General features: G+C 37.8%; 1 protein-coding gene across 1 annotated transcript in view; it reads left to right on the top strand.

Annotated features, from left to right (window-relative positions):
• The window catches only part of LOC113046670 (excitatory amino acid transporter 2-like), a 32,030-nt gene that overhangs the window by 1,827 nt on the left and 10,481 nt on the right, over positions 1-19,722 (top strand). The gene's annotated exons all lie outside the window — the stretch shown is intronic.

Here is a 19,722-nt window from a genome sequence, read left to right on the forward strand (position 1 = left end):
GCCACCAGTGAAATTGCGCTCTCATTCAGTCCGTCTGCTGTTTTTGTTTTGTGCAGATACTGTATGTTTTATGTGGCATGATTTCCCAAATTTGCAGTCATACCATTCTATTTTTGCTTTAAATCTTGAAATTATACAATCTAATTCAAATAAAAAAATTATATTTAAAAAAAAAATAATAATATTAAATAGTGTTAATAATAAATGTTATGAACAAATGTCATATTATTTATTATTTAAATGTTAATATTAATTAATTCTTTTTTAATAATTGTTACTCGCAGTACATTTTTGTTTTCATTGTGTTGCTCATAGTGTGTGTCTCAGATTTATTTGCATGCCAATGGATATTCCACCTTAAACCTCAAATATCAAAGCAATTACAATCTGTTACATAGCAATTATAGCAATTATTGAAAACAGCGGAGCTGTCAAGGAAACCAGTATGCTGTCCACAGATGCTCTCCTAAAAATTAGGTTAGATTTATGGTCTCAAAAAGGTATTATTCATTAATTGATTAAATCATTTTTTTCCTCTCTTCATCCTCCCTCATGCACATCAGTTTCATAGATGTTCTCCATTACCGCTCCTCTTGAACCCCTCCACTCCACCTTACATTACCCCCATTTTCTTCACCCCCAGCTCCACTATTAACTCTTTTCTGGTGCTCTCTCTCTCTCTCTCTCTCTCTCTCTCTCTCTCTATCCTGCTTTGGGTCGCAGCATGTGTTTCCAATTTCAGCTGTAATTCACAGTTCGCCGCAATCTGACCTAATTAGCCCCCTTCTTGTGAATCTGCCCTCAACAGCACCCACCATAGCAGACAGACTAGAGGTCAAAAGCCAGGGGTCATAGGTGGGAGCACAGATCAGATAAGGGGGCAGCGCCTTTGATTGATGTGTCAGGTCCTGCAGCATTATGGGCATGTTTGATGGTGACCACCTTAAAAGTGCTACTGCTGTATTTGTATGAACGTATTTGGGATCAGAGAGGGTTACTCAGGCCTGAAATTGGATTTCACAGTAAGATGAAAGGGTCAAAGAGGGGAGGTCAAGAATACAGGAGTCATGTTTTTAACAAAACACACAAACTTAAGTACATAATCCTCAATCTCGCACACCTTGAGATGATAGGTACTAGGTATCAGATCCATGGAGTGCCTTGCTAATGGGAAAGAGGAGGGAGGGACCAAGGGATTTAAGAGAAGAAACTGATTTTAGGAATGTCTTAATTATGAGAAGAGAGAACCTAACTCTCTGTTTAATCCTTAATGAGAAACAGCTTTATATGGAATGGAGGGAGGCAGAAGAAACGGTTGAACTTTAAAAGGAATTATATTTCGCAAAGGAAAGCTTGTCAGCTTTATAAAGCACGTAAAAGTGTGGCTCCACGCTGTGTGTTTGCTGTAAACCAATATTATTACAACTCATACGGAGCACTTTTTTTATAATCTCACCCTCAGCCTTGCTTTACAATCCTCATAATGGCAATAGAGGGAAAGCCATTAACAGAAATACATTCAACAAGCAACTTGCATGATATATTCCACCATTGATTTGAGTATGGAAATGGGGCAAACCAGTCCTAATGGGTCTTGGTTGAGCGCAGTGTGGTGGACCGCAGTCGCCACAGGCATCCAATGGGCTCTAATGGCATCTTAAAGGGCTTTATGTTATGCTCCTTGAGTTTATCTTCACTTCACGAGTAGTGTTCTTGAGAAAATAAGCATAGACTGTGATTGTCTTTGATGCAGACCTTGTATTCCTTTAATGGGGTCCAATTTGTTTTTTTGAGTAAAAACTTTTGAAAGATTCTACAAAGTAAAACCAAATGAATTTATATAAGGGTGCAATAATTTATGACAGCTTAAAAGGCCATATAAACATGAATCCACACCTCAAGATGAGTTTTCTGTGTTGTTCTTGTTATTCTTGAAATTAATTTAGAATTAATTAAAAGTACATGAACAAAGAACAAAAAAAATCTCACTTCAGTTATTTCCAATGTTCATTTTTTTATAAGAAGAGAATTTGTGAGTTTTTGCATTTCTTTCATTATTAAAGAATATCTTCACAAATGTCTGCATTCCAAAACATTTAAATTTTTTTTCACTGAACCACTGAATGTTTGCACTTTTAAAATTCATAGAAACACCGTCTGCTGTTGGTCGAATTGGTTGGGTCATTTTAACTTCCCTTAAGAATCTAAACCAAAAACTGCAGAAAAATTCAGAGGACATTTGAAAATAGGATCTGTATAGGCCTTTATACAGCTGATTCTGGTTTGGCTAAAGTTGAGCCTAGGTTTTATTGTTGTATATTTGTATTTGATTAAATAAATTTTTTAATATCAAAGTCAAGGCAAGTCATTTTGGGAACACCCCCTAGCATCTACATCCAGCAGTGCAAGTGAAGCTGCTATCAAATCTGAATGAAGAAACATTGTTAGTTGATATTATGTTACATGAGTGGACCATCTCTGTCAATGTCTGTAGTCACTGAGGTCTGCATAAAGGAGGTAATGTAATGATGTGTACTATTTGATAATTACACAGATGAAAGTTATTTATCCAGAATAGCATGTTTTACTAATTATGTTTTTGTACCTTAAATTAAATTGGCCTATGCCACCTAGTAATCAGCCAAGTCTTGTTTTCTTAATAAAAGCATAGTTCAATCAGGACCACTTCCGTCAAGTATATTTATGACAATTATAATTGCATACAGATAGTGTTGGTGGTATGGTTATGTTCTGGGCAACAGTCCACACGCCTGTCCATGCAGCCATGCTTGGACGGGGCGGGGAGAGCAGCAAGACAAACCCCCCTGGGGTACAGAACAGAACCATTATTAGCATAAATAATTACAATTCACTGCATCCAATGAAGAGACTGTAAAGAAAGAACAAGGTTAGATCGGATTACAGGTTCAGTTGGTGGAGTTGGGGTTGGAGGAGGGAGTTAATTGCAAGCAGCGATGCGATGGAAGAGACACTGAAGAATGGAAGTTTAAATAGACGGCAGGTGATAGGTGTCAAGACTGGATTGGTACACGTCAGGAACAGCTGACTGTCAGCTGATGCAAGCGCGATTAACGTGGCCTGACTGAACTAACGCGATGCTCGATATTAAAATCACAACAGTTTGTCAAAATGGAATGAGGAGGAACAGGGTTTAAAGGGGGGGGGGGGGGTTTGAAATGCTCGTTTTCACTCAATATCCTGTTAATCTTGAGTACCTATAGAGTAGTACTTTAGTTTTATTATGTTTATAAGAGAAAGATAGTCTGTACCGATTTTTCCCGGAAAAACCCGAGCGGCTGGAGGCATGGCGTGTGGGCGGAGCTAAAGAATCACGAGCGCCAGTAGGCTTTTGCGTTGAGAGCGTTTGGAAGCTGTGACATTACCGTGAGGAAAAAAAACATTATCCAAAACAAACCATGGCTAACAGGCAGATTCAGCATATATTTATGATCCAGAATCAGATCCAGAGGCTGAAATTGAACAAGAGCAGAGGCAGCAACGACTACAGCAGGACGTCTCTATGTGGTATGTAATGAAACTGTATATATTTGCAACACAGAGATATTTGAAGCAGTTTTACTCCAACACACGATCGTGACCCTTTTTCGTTGGGACTGCATTATCCTTAAGAAATAAACGATGTGCAAATCCGGCGTCAAACTGGGCCTTGTTTGTAAAACAAGCATCTTCGAAATGCAGGGAACAAACACAAACACTTGCACAACTCCATCCACTGGTCCCTTAATGCTGTTTTTTCTTTTTGGGGGGGGGGGGGGCGTAATCTGTGCAGGGTTGTCTTGCCCTGGCAACCAAAAACACACTTCTTTTGTGACATTTCGCTCTCACTCTGATCAGTGAATGTCTCTTCTCTGCTCTACGGGAGCGCGCGCTCTTCCGGGAGAAGTGCCCATAGGACCCATATAAGGAAATTCCGCTCCATCTAACGTCACACAGAGCCATACTCGAAAAAAACTTTCCGAAACTTGTGACAAACCGAAAATACTCCTTCAAACGTACAACTTAATTTTTGAATATTTGTCCATGTTCAGCATGGGAATCCAACTCTTTAACAATATAAAAAACTCAGTATGCATGAAATAGCATTTCACCCTATGTTCCCATAATTAAACTGCATCTGGAGATGGGGAGAAAAAAGTGATTTTAAATGTCAAACACCACAGAATAAGAATAGTTGTGTGGCAACGATTTTACCATGCACCATTTTACATGCACTCCTGTGGTCACAGAATCTGTTTCATATTATTGTGCGACAGTCTAAATATTGTGGGAAAATGGAACAGAAAGCCGCATAGTTACAAAGTGAGTATATTTAACAAAGTTAATATAGTTACAAAGTGTTCCATTTCCAAAAGTTGTTGGTTGGTTTAGAATTTGCATGAATGTAACAGATTAAATAGTGATTGTCAAAGTTTCTTTAATAAATAATAATTGGCTCATGTTGCACAGGAAGTATAACACCTTTTATGTTATTGTACCTGTGCAGTGTCTTAATAGCATTGACATTATTGCCTTTTTTCTGTGCAATACAAACCATTCATTACAGCTCCTGGGACTCCTTTAGAAGTTGTATAATATACTGCAACTTTTATATAATATACTGAAACCGTATTTCACCGGGGACATACAGTTGTTGTGGTTTCCATTGTGATGGACAGGAATTTCTGTCGAAATGGTCACCAAAGTCACTATAGTGCATTCTGAAAAATTTAATTTGCTGCAAAGATGTCAAATTAGAGCCTGTTTATGAATCATCGCTGGTCACAAGTAGCCAAAATTGTGTTAAGATATATAGACATTTCAGTGATTAATGTTGTGTGCTTCAAAATGTGTGTGTGCCTTTAAGCATTTCAATTCTGACTGATGCGTTAGACATGAGCTCTCCCTCCACATTGATGTATGCCGAAGGAGAAATGTAGCATTGTAAATTTTACTCACTATACAACACCCTGTTGGGTACTGTTTCAGAGGCAGACTTTGTGTTTGAGCCACTGTGGCAATTAGCAGGAGATAGACTTACAGCCCACAATAGACAGCAGAAGAGAGAGGGGAATGATCCAGTTCTGTAGCTGTCCTCTGCCTCTCCATCTGTCAGTCCTGTGGGACAGGGTGTGTGATAGTGACTGGAATACCTATATGTACGTTTTTGTTGTACATTTTGTGTGTGTGTGGACAGAGGATCTCCTAAGAATTTTCTTTTTTTTTTTTTTTTTTGGTCATTGCATTACTTTGTGTGAGAGCATTTGTCTTAACACAGTTTGCCCAAAAAATTTCATACAATGAAAGTCAGTGGGGACGGGTGTTGTTTTGGATCCCATTAACTTTCATTGTATGGACAAAAACTATTACTACTATTATGAAATTCAAAAAGGTTTAGCACAACTTGACCAAAGAACCTTCTAAGAACTAAGAATGTTTTGCTAATATTCCCATCATGTTTTTCTGAATGTTGTTAAAATGTTAAACAACAAGATAATTTTGAACGAAAATTCTATTCATGTTAATAAAAGAACTCTGTGTACTGGCAGTTTTCCCTTTTAGCTTCACACAGTAAAAAATGACCATGAATTTTATGGTAAAAGACTAAAAATGCTACAGTAAAAACCTGTTAAATGGTTAATGGTAAATTCCCATACTATATACGGTGAAAACTTTATTGGACATTACATGTAATTACAGAAGTATACTGTTTTTGGAAGTGAAAAAGACTGGAAGAGAATAACCGTAAATTGACATTCCCAAAATTCCCTACAAAGATACAAAACAGATTTCATTATTACATTATACCAGTTAATGGAATTGCAGTATTTAACTGTAAATTGAAGTTAAAACCATAAAATGTAAAATGTAAAAACCACGGCTGCCGTTTTTTTTTTTACTGTAAATTTTACTTAATTTATTTTACAGTGTGGGATGGTGAATAAATGTGACCAAATTAATCAATATTATAATTTTGGTTGAACTATCCGTTCAAAAGCCAGGTGTTTATAAGAGGTGTATTGAGGCTGAGAAACACTATCACATTAGTATAGTTACATTATCTAACTCTTTGGACACACAAAACCAGCTGACACTGTAATGGGTCATTTAACATATTCAGAATTTGTTTTCCATGACATTCAGAAGGGACAGTACGGATCTAATAATGTGTGAAAAGTAGAAAAAAGTCAATAAAGCCTTTGCTCATATAGACATTTACTGCTCACACACACAAAAAAAGTATTATACTGAGTAATTGATGTCTTTCGTTAAATATGTTACCAGATTCCATGCAGATATTATATTGTGAAAACCTTAATCAACCTGCGGCAATGTTTGTTTTGATACAGTTTGGCACACAGAGTTCCTATGTATTCTTTTCTTTCCACATTAAATAAATTGAGGTGAGTGGTTGAATCTAATAGAGTTGGTTTGCTTCTGATTAAAGCCTTCTGGGTAGAGTATGTAGTAAGTGAGTGATGATTCAGCAGAGCACGTCGAGTTCTCAGCAGTGACTCTGGACGTGTTTAAACCATTACATCCAGGAGATCTAATGAGTCTGTGTGTAGTATTTTCATGCCATTGTTGTGAATCTGAGTGATGCATCAATCACCACACATTTTTTATGAGGTTCTCAGCAGCCAAACACAGCCATAAAAGTGAAGATTTCAGGTGACAGAGGATGACAGTTACTCAATCACAGTCCTATGACTAAGTTGTGAGGCATTTAATGTGATTCCTCATATGCAAAAACCTACCCTAAGCCCCGCCTACCTCAGCATCACATACTTATAGGGAAACAGAGCCACATCGCCATCCAGTGGGTAAAAGTGGGATATGTTGAGATTAAACTTGTCATCTTATCTTTCCATCTTTCTCTTCATTTACATATCCTCCAAATTCAGATGGCATTCATGTAGTATGGAAGTGCCCCCCCCCACAAAAAAAATAGGTCTGTCTATCTTTCTATGTGTGTATGATACTAATAAGTGTATCCATCTGTCCATCCATCTATCTATCTATCTATCTATCTATCTATCTATCTATCTATCTGTCTGTCTGTCTGTCTGTCTGTCTGTCTGTCACGTGTCTATCTATCTGTCTGTCTGTCTGTCTCTCTGTCTGTCTGTCACGTGTCTATCTATCTGTCTGTCTGTCTGTTTCTCTATCTATCTATCTATCTGTCTGTCTGTCTGTCTGTCTGTCTGTCTGTCTATCACCTGTCTATCTATCTATCTGTATATCTGGCCATAATTCAGTGAATTAGACTGATTATGTATTAGTTGGTGAAAGCAGACACAAGTTACCTGATACTGGAGGATTAATACAATAGATTTGATTGGGAAAGTGTGAATATGTCAGTGTGAAAATGAGAAAAAATAGCGCGAGAGAGCAAAAGAGAGAGAGAGACTGAGCGAGCAAGCCAGGCTCAGGGAATCAAACTGTTTTTATTAATCTGAGAATTTTCTCAGATGACGCAAAGTCTGTGACTTTGCCTCATCTCTTACTCGCTCTCTCACTCCATTTCTCACCCTCTGTCAATTCTTTTTCACATGTCCCTTTCCTAATATTTAAATCTTGTTGGATGGAAGACAGCACAACAGCACAGGTAAGATTATGAACTACTGCACATTACTCTTCTTGTTTCTGTTTAAACTGGTCCCTTACCTTCTCAGTATGCCATAGAACTTTAATTATATTTTTGTTAAAACTTCATTTAATTGTTATATTATAACATCAGAAAACACTGTATAGTGGACATGAATCCTTTACATGAGTTCTTGCAGATGATTATCATCAGCCATCCATTATTGTTTGAGTGTGCACAGTTTTCCTTTTTTGCCTTTAAATTTATCTTACTGTTGTTATTGCACATGTCATTGCTGCAAACTTAACAGCACATATCAGTTAACAAATAGCCCTGGTTGGGCATTCTTTGAGCGTAGCGGTAGTGGGAAGTGTCAGAGAGCTGATGGATGGTTTCAAGAGTGCAGATTATGAATGAGACATGCTACAAAAGAGGCACTCCTGAAAGAGGAGTCAATCAGCTGAGGATAGATCGCTAGATTGAGACATATATCAGTGAGAGAAAATTTGTCACAATGAGTAGAGACCAGGGGGGCTTCAAATATGAAGTAACGAAAGAGGGGATTCTGCAGACATTGAGTTTAAGGACAGATTGACAAGGATTTAGGAAGGTAAAATTAGGGTTCTGGCGGAGCTCGGTTAAGGAAAACTTAAAAGCAGTAGAAAAAAAGAGATGGGGGAAAACGGGGATTTATAAATAGCAAAGCTTTAGCAGGGTGAGGCGAGCAGATGTGATAGACAGTCTGTGCTTAAGGAGTTCAAACAACAGATTAATACATTCAGATTATTGTCAGAGATAGAGGGGGAAGGGTGTGTGCGAGTGTGTGTGTGGTTAAGTAAGATGACCCATAACACATCTGCATATGCAAAGAAATAAGCCCCCAGATGTGCTTGATCACCCTTTCAAAGTTAACCACATGCAAAATAAGTAACAACATTCTTACTTTACAGTAAACATACATCTCAGTCTAAGACTGTATTTCTAAACATATTTTGATTGTGTATGCTCACATTCTGGCAAAAGGCTGAGATGCATGGTTTTAAAATAAAAAGTTCTTTAGAAAGTGTGTGAACCTGAGATACATTCTTTTATCTAGACTGCAATAAAAAAAATATAACATTTAGTTTTATCTCTTTGTCCAGTTAAAATAACTTACTTAAATTCAAGAATAGAAATTGCATACTATATTAGGACATTACAGAATTTTTTTATTGAATTAAGTTTATCATTATTATTATTATTTTGTCCCATTGGAAATGTAACAATTCCGTTTGGTTAATGCTTTTAAAAATTCCAGTAGACTAAAAAAGTCAAATGTATTTCAAAAGTATATTTAAGATATAATTCAGACTAAATAAAAAATATATACTGTATATTGTATTCAATTATTTTTTTAAGTATTCCTGTAGCTCAAACAGTAGTAGATGGCAATGACAACACCAGTGCCATTGGTTTGATTCCCAGGGAAGTAGTTTTGGATGTGCAGTAAATATCTGCCAAATGTGTAAATGTAATGTAGATATTTAAAAGCAAGTTGAAAGTACTGATTAATGAAATAATTTATTGCATGTGATGGTTGGAATGTGGTACAGTATGATCATTAAAAAAACTCATATATGTGATAATTTTCCTATAGCAAAAAAGAATTCCCATAGCTCAAACCGTAGAACAGTGCTAGAAACATCAACAAGATCTTGGGTTTGATAACCAGGCAATGCAGGATGCAACTGATCAAATATATAGTTTAAATTCAAAGTGGCTTAAATTTTAATCTAAAATGTATGTAACCCATCCATGTATAATGAGATTATTTATAGGTGGGTCTAGTTTGCATCGTTCATGTGTGACATTGAAAGATAACTGTGGTGTCCAGTCTGTCACTGTGTTGCTTCCATTTTCTCACTGAGGCAGGGAGTTATGGGATTATATCTCTATCCCTTTGCAAAGCCCACACCAAACAATCAACCTCAGAAAATAATCCTCAGACACACACTCTCACACGGCACACACACACACTGACCTCACATTCAGACCTCCGAACACACCTTACATCTCATCACTCTCTCATCCATATAAAAAGCATAATTACCCAGTTATGTTGAAATGCAGTAGCGATTTCACTATAGGTATTTTATCATGATGAGATCAGTTACTAAAAACTAGATAATAATAAACCAAGCAAACAGAAAACAGAATGTATCCTGAAACAAATAAACATAGCTTTAAGTTCTTATTCTTGAGTTGCTCTCCTGTTTAGTTAGGTCTCTGTAATGTGACAGAGTTGTTCAAACTTATAACATAACTTTTTCTTTTTGTTTGCATTGCTATCTTCCAAACCGTCACTGAAGCTCCAGCAAATAAGGGCAGCAAAACCACAAGAAATGCGTTCTTATCTCCTCCAACTTACCTGCTGAAACCACAAAATAGCTATGTGCTTAGCAGGTGTCCCGATGTGGGTTGTTTTGATGGTTTTCATAGGGGTTTTATACAGGTCCTTCTAAAAAAAATTAGCATATTGTGATAAAAGTTCATTATTTTCCATAATGTAATGATAAAAATTTAACTTTCATATATTTTAGATTCATTGCACATCAACTGAAATATTTCAGGTCTTTTATTGTTTTAATACTGATGATTTTGGGATACATCTCATGAAAACCCCAAATTCCTGTCTCAAAAAATTTGCATATTTCATCCAACCAATAAAAGAAAAGTGTTTTTAATACAAAAAAAGTCAACCTTCAAATAATTATGTTCAGTTATGCACTCAATACTTGGTCGGGAATTCTTTTGCAGAAATGACTGCTTCAATGCGGCGTGGCATGGAGGCAATCAGCCTGTGGCACTGCTGAGGTGTTATGGAGGCCCAGGATGCTTCGATAGCGGCCTTAAGCTCATCCAGAGTGTTGAGTCTTGCGTCTCTCAACTTTCTCTTCACAATATCCCACAGATTCTCTATGGGGTTCAGGTCAGGAGAGTTGGCAGGCCAATTGAGCACAGTAATACCATGGTCAGTAAACCATTTACCAGTGGTTTTGGCACTGTGAGCAGGTGCCAGGTCGTGCTGAAAAACGAAATCTTCATCTCCATAAAGCTTTTCAGCAGATGGAAGAATGAAGTGCTCCAAAATCTCCTGATAGCTAGCTGCATTGACCCTGCCCTTGATAAAACACAGTGGACCAACACCAGCAGCTGACATGGCACCCCAGACCATCACTGACTGTGGGTACTTGACACTGGACTTCAGGCATTTTGGCATTTCCTTCTCCCCAGTCTTCCTCCAGACTCTGGCACCTTGATTTCCGACTGACATGCAAAATTTGCTTTCATCCGAAAAAAGTACTTTGGACCACTGAGCAACAGTCCAGTGCTGCTTCTCTGTAGCCCATTTTCTGCACACGCCTGTGCACGGTGGCTCTGGATGTTTCTACTCCAGACTCAGTCCACTGCTTCCGCAGGTTCCCCAAGGTCTGGAATCGGTCCTTCTCCACAATCTTCCTCAGGGTACGGTCACCTCTTCTCGTTGTGCAGCGTTTTTTCCCACACTTTTTCCTTCCCACAGACTTCCCACTGAGGTGCCTTGATACAGCACTCTGGGAACAGCCTATTCGTTCAGAAATGTCTTTCTGTGTCTTACGCTCTCGCTTGAGGGTGTCAATGATGGCCTTTTGGACAGCAGTCAGGTCGGCAATCTTACCCATGATTGCGGTTTTGAGTAATGAACCAGGCTGGGAGTTTTTAAAAGCCTCAGGAATCTTTTGCAGGTGTTTAGAGTTAATTAGTTGATTCAGATGATTAGGTTAATAGCTCGTTTAGAGAACCTTTTCATGATATGCTAATTTTTTGAGATAGGAATTTTGGGTTTTCATGAGCTGTATGCCAAAATCAATATTAAAACAATAAAAGACCTGAAATATTTCAGTTGGTGTGCAATGAATCTAAAATATATAAAAGTTTAATTTTTATCATTACATTATGGAACATAATGAACTTTTATCACAATATGCAAAATTTTTTAGAAGGACCTGTACACTTGTTAGCTGGTCAAGATCTGGAGATCTTGGCTTGGCCAAGGTTTAGCTCCATTACACTAATCTTTTTCTCACTTTTTTAATGCTTATTGTGATTCTTGGCTAGCTCTCTAAAGGGATTCCCCCAGACCTTTCTGTCTTCCAGAGATTTAGGTTTGACTGCAACTTCAAGTCTTCTGACTATCACTCCATCTAACATCCTCTGGCACAGAAGTGGGGTTTGGGAAGCTGTAGTTTTGCCTGTGGCTAATAATTTCATCCATTCCCTTCCTGAGCATCCTGTTCTGTCATAAAGAGCTTGCCACTGTAAATCGAACCTGTTCTGTTTGATATGGCTATAGTCCAGTAGCTTAGCTAGGCCAAGCTTTAGGCATTTGTTTGATTGCTTGTTTAAGGAACGATCTCGGGTAATGTTCAGTAAGTGGAGGAAATAAATAGTGTCTAAGTAGACTAGATGGTCTTTGGCTCAAGGTATGGTAGCAACCAAGTTAAAAGTTCGATCTATTTTGTTTTTGTGATCATTTATCATTTGATTTCATTGATGGTGTTCAGTTGACCTCATAGCGTTGAGAGTTGCAATGTATTCTTTTTAAACCCATCAATCTTAATTTTCAAAGTAAGCTGTAGAAAGACTTTGCACCCCCTAAAGCTATTATTAGAATCAGTCATGTCTGCAATAACAAATGTGAGCGCCACTAAAATCCGCCAAACCCTACCCACAAAATGTACCGTTTATTAGGGTTCATGTAATTTTTACAGGTCCCTTTTGAATGCTTGATTCCGATTGGTCAGTTGGAATTCAGTGGCTACTATGGCAACGTACCATATCAAACCACTCTGGCACTACTCTGTTGTCTCTGGTATTACTATGGCACCATGGACTCAATCTTCTGTGTTTCATATAAACGAAAATGGCACCATCTTGTGTCTGATCAATTGTAGCAAGACCTTAGAGGACTTTGGAATTTGTATTGCTGTAAAATTGTCTTGTTGCTAATCCGATTGATTTTATTGGTGATAATAAAGCAGAATCTCCACTCCGCTTCAGGGCCCTGATTACTCTGTAGGGTTTAGTTTGCAATCATTTTGGAATGCACTATTCCTTACACATTTCATATGCCCTCTTTGTCTCTTTACACATTCGCCAGATGGACATTTTTGGCTGTTGCGAAATGTCTGGTTCTGTTCAGTGGTTCACATCATCTGTCTTGCATTTTTAGATGCTACTGTCAGGTTAAAAGAAGTTCATCTGAAACACACATCTCGAGATTCCCTTGTGTTAAATCTCTCATCCTGTGTGAACGACACTTAATGCAGCACTGGACCCAAATAATGGCGCAATAACTTAGTATTCTATAGATATCTTAATATCTTATTGCAGTATCGCAAATTTTGCTCAAATATATTAATGAAAACTCAGCAGACAACCAGTAGTAGCTTTTCTGATTCTGTACAGTATTCCAAACCTGTATGACTTTCTGTCTTTATTGGAACATGAAAGAAGATATTTTGGGATATTATGGATGAACTACCACTTTAATATCATCTTCTGACTGACAGCCAAAGCTCTTGCATTATAGGTGGCCAATCCTGTTCATGTTTTTATTCATAATCAGTCTGGATTAGTGGAAAAGAAAAAGGTCACATACTTTATCGGGGGAGGGATGTATTGTGACACTGGCTATAACATCCTGACCTTTCTTGAAAACTGTGACCTCCCACCAGCGGTGTGCCTGGAAATGACTTATTCGGTAACAACCTGTTACCTCCTCTCTGGAAACCAAAGCAGCACTCCAAAAAAGGGATTAGCAGAATGTAGTAGCACTTCATTTTTATGCAGTTCTGGCATGTTGCCTCTGTTTGAATGCGGAGACCTTTGTGAAAACAGGTTTAAGCTCATGACTTAAGGGTAAAATTGTGAGGTACTGTTAAAAGGGATGCAGAATCACGGGTCATAAGCTTCTCTTTCTCACTGTCTCTCTCTTCTCCCATGAGGCTTCACAGAGGATTATGTTTGTGCAATTGAAACTTGACAAATGACTTCCCTCCATCCCCCTCCAAAAAAAAAAAATACCCCCAAAAAACATTGCAGTAGTGCTGCCAATCCGCCTTTATGTCTGAGCAGCAATTGTTGTTTTAGTTTAAATCTGAGATGAAGAACACACAGATGCACAGGACAGGGAACATCGAGAAAAAGAAAGAGAAATGGAGCTCAAAACCGGGCAAAAAGGGCAAAAAGGCCAAAACGGGTGAGTATTTCTCTTTTCTAGTTATTTTAAGATTAAAGAAAAATTAATTATTCTTCATCATGATGCAATTCCCTAATGTTTGTTCATAAATATAAATGTGGCTCTATCTTTCAGCTCTTGCTTTCTTCTGAACACGTGTGTTTATTCTATATGTCTCATTACTCAACCCTCAGTTTCTCAATCAGTGTCCGGCTTCATGCAGATGTTTATAATGGGCTAAGGCTGGTGAAATGTGTATTGGCCCCACTTGGCAGTCATACGTTATTGTAAAGGAGCAAGAGCTGTATTATTCCCATATGGAGGTTTGACAGTGTATATATGGGTGTGTCCAGGGCTCGAATTCCAGGGGGATGGCATTCCCCTGGTTGAAAAAAAGACTAAAACCACCATCCGCCCTTACCGTTCCCTTTGGATTAATAACATGTATTATAAAAATATTAAATAATATTTAATAATTCCTTAAATTTAAATGGTGCTTTTCTGGGGACTCAAAGCGCTTTACATTGTCAGGGAGTATCTTCTCATCTGTCAATGGTGTGCAGCATCCACCTGGATGATGCGATGGCAGTCATAGTGTGCCAGAACCACACACCACACACCAGCTTACTGGTGGAGAGGAGACAGAATGATGAAGCCAATCAGCAGATATGGGGATTGTCAGGAGGCCATGATGATCGGAGGCCAATGGTTGAATTTGGCCAGGATGCTGATGTCGAAAGACATCCTGGGATTTTTTATGACCACAGAGTCAGGACCTCGGTTTAATGTCTCTTAATTAAAATTAGCTTTTTAAGATTATTTATGAGTTACGGCAATTGGCCAACTAGAACCCATTTATGAGTAATGGCAATTGGCCAACTAGAACCCATTTATGAGTAACGGCAATTGGCCAACTAGAACCCATTTATGAGTAATGGCAATTGGCCAACTAGAACCCATTTATGAGTAACGTCAATTGGCCAACTAGAACCCATTTATGAGTAAAGGCAATTGGCCAACTAGAACCTATTTATGAGTAACGGCAATTGGGTCACCAGAACTGTCATTATTATTTATCCATGACAGACCTAAACCAGCCAAAGTTTCAGCACAAAAGCACATTTAGCAAATAATTGTTTAATTGTCAGTATCGACCTAAATTCCTCCATTTTAGACCCAAGAAGAAAAAAGAAAAGCTTATAAATAAAGTTTCATTTAAAAAGGCAAATTTTTCAATAAATAAAAACCTTTTTAAAAAGTAGAGAAATTTTGTAATCATTATGTAAAATTAGCTACAGGACACACATACACCAACCCCCCAACAGTTGTCTCTGTGTGTGCGTGTAAGAAAGCGCTTGAAAAGTATCAGTTTAGAAGATTAAGAGATTGGAAAGGGTTATAATGTTTTCCTGCAAGGCTTTGTGGGTTTTGTTTCTTCCAAACCGAGCCATACCATCTCGGCATCATTTGATTTCTCTTTATAAAAGAGGTGGAGCATTACAGGAAAACAGCTGTAGGATTCACGTGATGCGAGGAGGTGAATAAGTAAATCTCTTGCTTGACTGTTTTGGAAAATCATACGGATCACAGAATTGCCAACTGCTTGATGCGGATGAGAAAAGCAACATGTTGTGTGGTGCAGATGTTACTTGGAAGATTTCTAATAAACTGTTTATTTATGCATTTTGGATTGTGAGTACAAAGACTTGGTCATACTTAGTCATAAATAATTAATTCAAAGATTAAGAAAAATAATTTAATCAAATGAGGCTGTGCGATACATTGGCCTCCAATGTCATGAGTATAGATGACGACAGATAAAAATAATAATGACCAATTATGGTAAAGTGGTGTGTTATGTGTTGGCATGCTCACATAAACGCTGCAGAGGGTTGTTCAAGGCTTTCAGATGCAGTTTCATGACCCTATCTTCACACTCCTGCCGTAATATAGGCCTGTGTTGCTGAGGTGAAACATTTGTGACCAGTCTATTACACGCAAGGGTGTTAATCTCATACAATTCATCTGTCTCAGACATCACGGTTACTTCATCTATCTCTGTGGTTTTTGTGTTTTTCTATTACTAATACAACTTTTATACACATGCTAAGTATGTTGTCATTCTTGTGAACTGTTTTACTTAGTCACTGCTCATTAGCTTGATAGAAAGAGAGCTTGAGGTTTTTGGGAAATATATTTTTCATCATAATTTTTCATTGCACTAGTTTTGACAAGAATAATACATAGTAAAGAAATAGACAAGCAGTGGGTTTTCAGCAATAATGTATGGTGGTTCTTTGAATTATTAGAAAATAATGCATTGCACACCCAAGGTTTCTAATAATTTAACAGACCATAGTCAATTATTCCAGTTACCACACCTCAAAATATTGTTCTGATGTTGTATTTCAAGACATTCATCATGTTTTTGAATGTAGGATTAATTTTTTTGTGCTTCTCATCAGCCTCCGTTGCCAATTCCAAAATGCAATTTTAGCCTAGATTACGGAGGCTTGATTCGTTGATAGTATTTTTCACCTGCAATGTAACCAATTAATGTTGCTATTTCAAAGCGGGTCTCGCCTTCTGAATGTTTGCCGTAACAAACACATTCTTCAAATGCTGCGAACACACAAAAAAGTACAGCTCTTAATGCAAGTGTGTGAGTTGTCCTCATCTATTTTGGAGTGATTGCAATGTATTATAAATATAAACATGTTCTGTCGATCAGCGTCATTTCTGGACAGATCATTCACCAGTTTATTATGAGTTTAAAACAGCACAAACTTCATTGACGCCCAGACGCAACGCTTTGAATTTGCTCATACAATGAATGATGTCACATTGGGTGCTGATTAGAAAAATAGCTACAAAAGTAAAAGAAAAGAAGTTCGTATGCAAAGTCAAATGCATCACTTCACTTCAGAAGGCCTTTATTAACCACCTGGAGCCTTGACTTCTTTTATAATGGATGGGGTACAATTTTTTGGACTTCAAGTTTTGGGCTGCCATCCACTCCCATTATAAAGCATGGAATAGTCTGGATGTTTAATATAACTCCTATTGTATTTGTCTGAAAGAAAAATGTCATATTCAACTAGGATGGCTTGAGGGAGAGTAAATCACAGGGTCATTTTCATTTTTGGGTGAATTATCCTTTTAACCCCCAAACACTCAATTATCGCTATCCTCTTCCCCTGATCCATGCCGCCCTGAAACTGCTGCAAGGAGCTCAGATCTTTTCCAAGCTTGACCCGCATAGTGTGTACTAACTCATTTGGATCCGGTAAGATGATAAATGGAAGATCGGCATTTATGACACCTTCTGGCCACTACAAATAGCAGGTTATACGATACGGCCTCTCCAGCTCACCCTTGGTCTTCAAGGATTCATAAATGAGGTGTTCCGAAAGTACCTCCAATGCTTTGTCATAGTGTACATCGGCTGAACATCAACACCATGTGATGCATCTCCTTTGGAAGCTGAGAGAACACCACCTGTACCTCCAACTGGAGAAGTGTGAGTTTCTGTTTCAGTTGGGTATTAGCTAGTGCACGAATAAAGCACCTGAGGAGGGTCTTGATCAAATGAAGAGTTTCACTTCAAAGGAGATTACAGACTATATACAACACATTAACATCATTAACTAACATCAGGATACAACATCACATAACCAACATCATTAATCACGGACGAGGAAGAACTGAACAGACAGGGTATTTGAGCACACAGGAGGTAATGAGGGAACTGGAGACAGGTGGGGATCAATCAATTAACTAAACAAGAACAGGAAAAAGCCCAAATAAGGAAACAGACAGTCCATGAATTTAACCATTTCACTGTTATTCTATCCAGTTTCTGGGATACGTCATAGACCATCATAGCATTCACATGGACCAGGGGAAGGTACAAGTTTTCAAGGAATGGCCACAACCAAGCACCATCAAAGAACTTAAATTATTCCTGGGCTTTGTCAACTTCAATCTCCATTTCACCTCCAATTTTGAACAAGTCTCTTCATCAAACACCTCGCTACTCTGGAGTAAGCCCAAGTCTCTGTCCTGTGTACCCTCGCACACCCGGATTCCAAACTCCTGTTCGTCATGGAGGTGGATACTTCAACAGTAGGGGTAGGAGCTGTATTATCTCAATGTCACGGAGAGCCTCCTATCCTCCATCCATGCGTCTTCTATTATAAAAAGCTGTCCCAGGTGGATCAGAATTATGACATTGGCAACAGAGAACTTCTACCCATCAAGGTAGCTCAAGAGGAGTGGTAACACTGATTACGGATCAACTTTACAGTCACTTAACGTCCCGGCTCCAAGAACCAGAAAGCAGAACCACTCTCTTGAATCCATCACTCAGAAGACAATAGCTATCTTCCTGAACCCATACTCCTTCCAGCCTTAATTATGAGTCCCATCCAGTGGTCTCTGGACAACCAGATCACAGAAGCAACTTGCTGAGAATCTGATCCACCGGGAGGTAGAGAAGAGAGGACTTATATGCCATAAATCCCATGACTTACCCTTTTGGACTCATTCATTCATTCATTCATTCTGGTCATGTTGTTTCTTCTTGCATCAACTTACCCGACTAATTACCTGATCTACTCTAGGATCCCTTCACCTTCATTCCAGATTCCCCACAATCCTGCAAATCAAGGACAGTGTTACTGCTCAGCTAAATCTCAGATAGAGTTAGTGAACTATTATCACTTACAAAGCCTCTCAATAAAACTCCTGTGTCTCCTGTGTGCTGACAGGGAGGGGAAATTCCTGCCCATACCCAGCAAGGAAAAAAATGATAAAGCACTGATTTTTATTTACTGAAGTGGTATTCAGGAAATGTGAATAAATTAGTGAACAAATTACTGCAAAATAATAGTAATAATAATGAATAATAATAATAGCATGGCTATAATAACATCCTTAACAAAAAAAAGAGTTTCGTTTAGATAAAGTTTGACTAATATGTACATACAGTACCAGTCAAAAGTTTGGACACATTACTATTTTTTTATGTTTTTGAAATGTCTCTTATATTCATCCAGCCTGCATTTATTTGATCAAAAATGCAATAGAAAAAAAAGTATTGTTGAGCAAGGATGTGTTAAATTGATAAAAAAAAGTTAAAGTAAAGACTCATATTGTTATAAAACATTAATTAAAAATATATATATATTTAAACACCTTTTTTAATCATCAAAAAATCCTGAAAAAAGTATCGCAGGTTAGAAAATAAATATTATGCCGCACAACTGTTTCTAACATTGATAAATCAGCATATTAGAATGATTTCTGCAGGATCATGTGACACTGAAGACTGGAGGCATGACTGATGAAAATTCAGCTTTGCATCACAGAAATAGATATTTTGAACCATAGTAAAATAGAAAACCATTATTTTAAATTGTAATAATATTTCACAATATTTCAGTTTTTCTGTATTTTTGATCAAATAAATGCATGTTTGATTAAAGTCTTTTTAAAAAAAATAAAAAATAGTTGTGTCCAAACTTTTGACCAGTACTGTATAAGTAAGAAATATACAAAATTTAAAATGAAATTTTGTATAAATAGAAAGTTTAGGAATAATATTTGTTTTAAATGCTTTATTGGGGGTGGGGGGCCTCCAACATGAATTTTCCCTTGGGCCTCCAAATTTCTAGAACCAGCCCTGTGGTAGTCTACATAGTGCATTATGTAAATGAAGAAAGATGCTTCTTGTAAGTAGAATGTAGTAATTTTGGTATCAACCAGCAGGGTCTTACTGGACCGTTCTAACCAGTGAAACATTGACCTCCTGACGCCTTACATAAAGGCCTGAGTTCACTGGAGGCATAAAGTGAAG

This window comes from Carassius auratus, chromosome 3 (assembly GCF_003368295.1).
Source record: "Carassius auratus strain Wakin chromosome 3, ASM336829v1, whole genome shotgun sequence".
Taxonomy (NCBI): domain Eukaryota; kingdom Metazoa; phylum Chordata; class Actinopteri; order Cypriniformes; family Cyprinidae; genus Carassius; species Carassius auratus.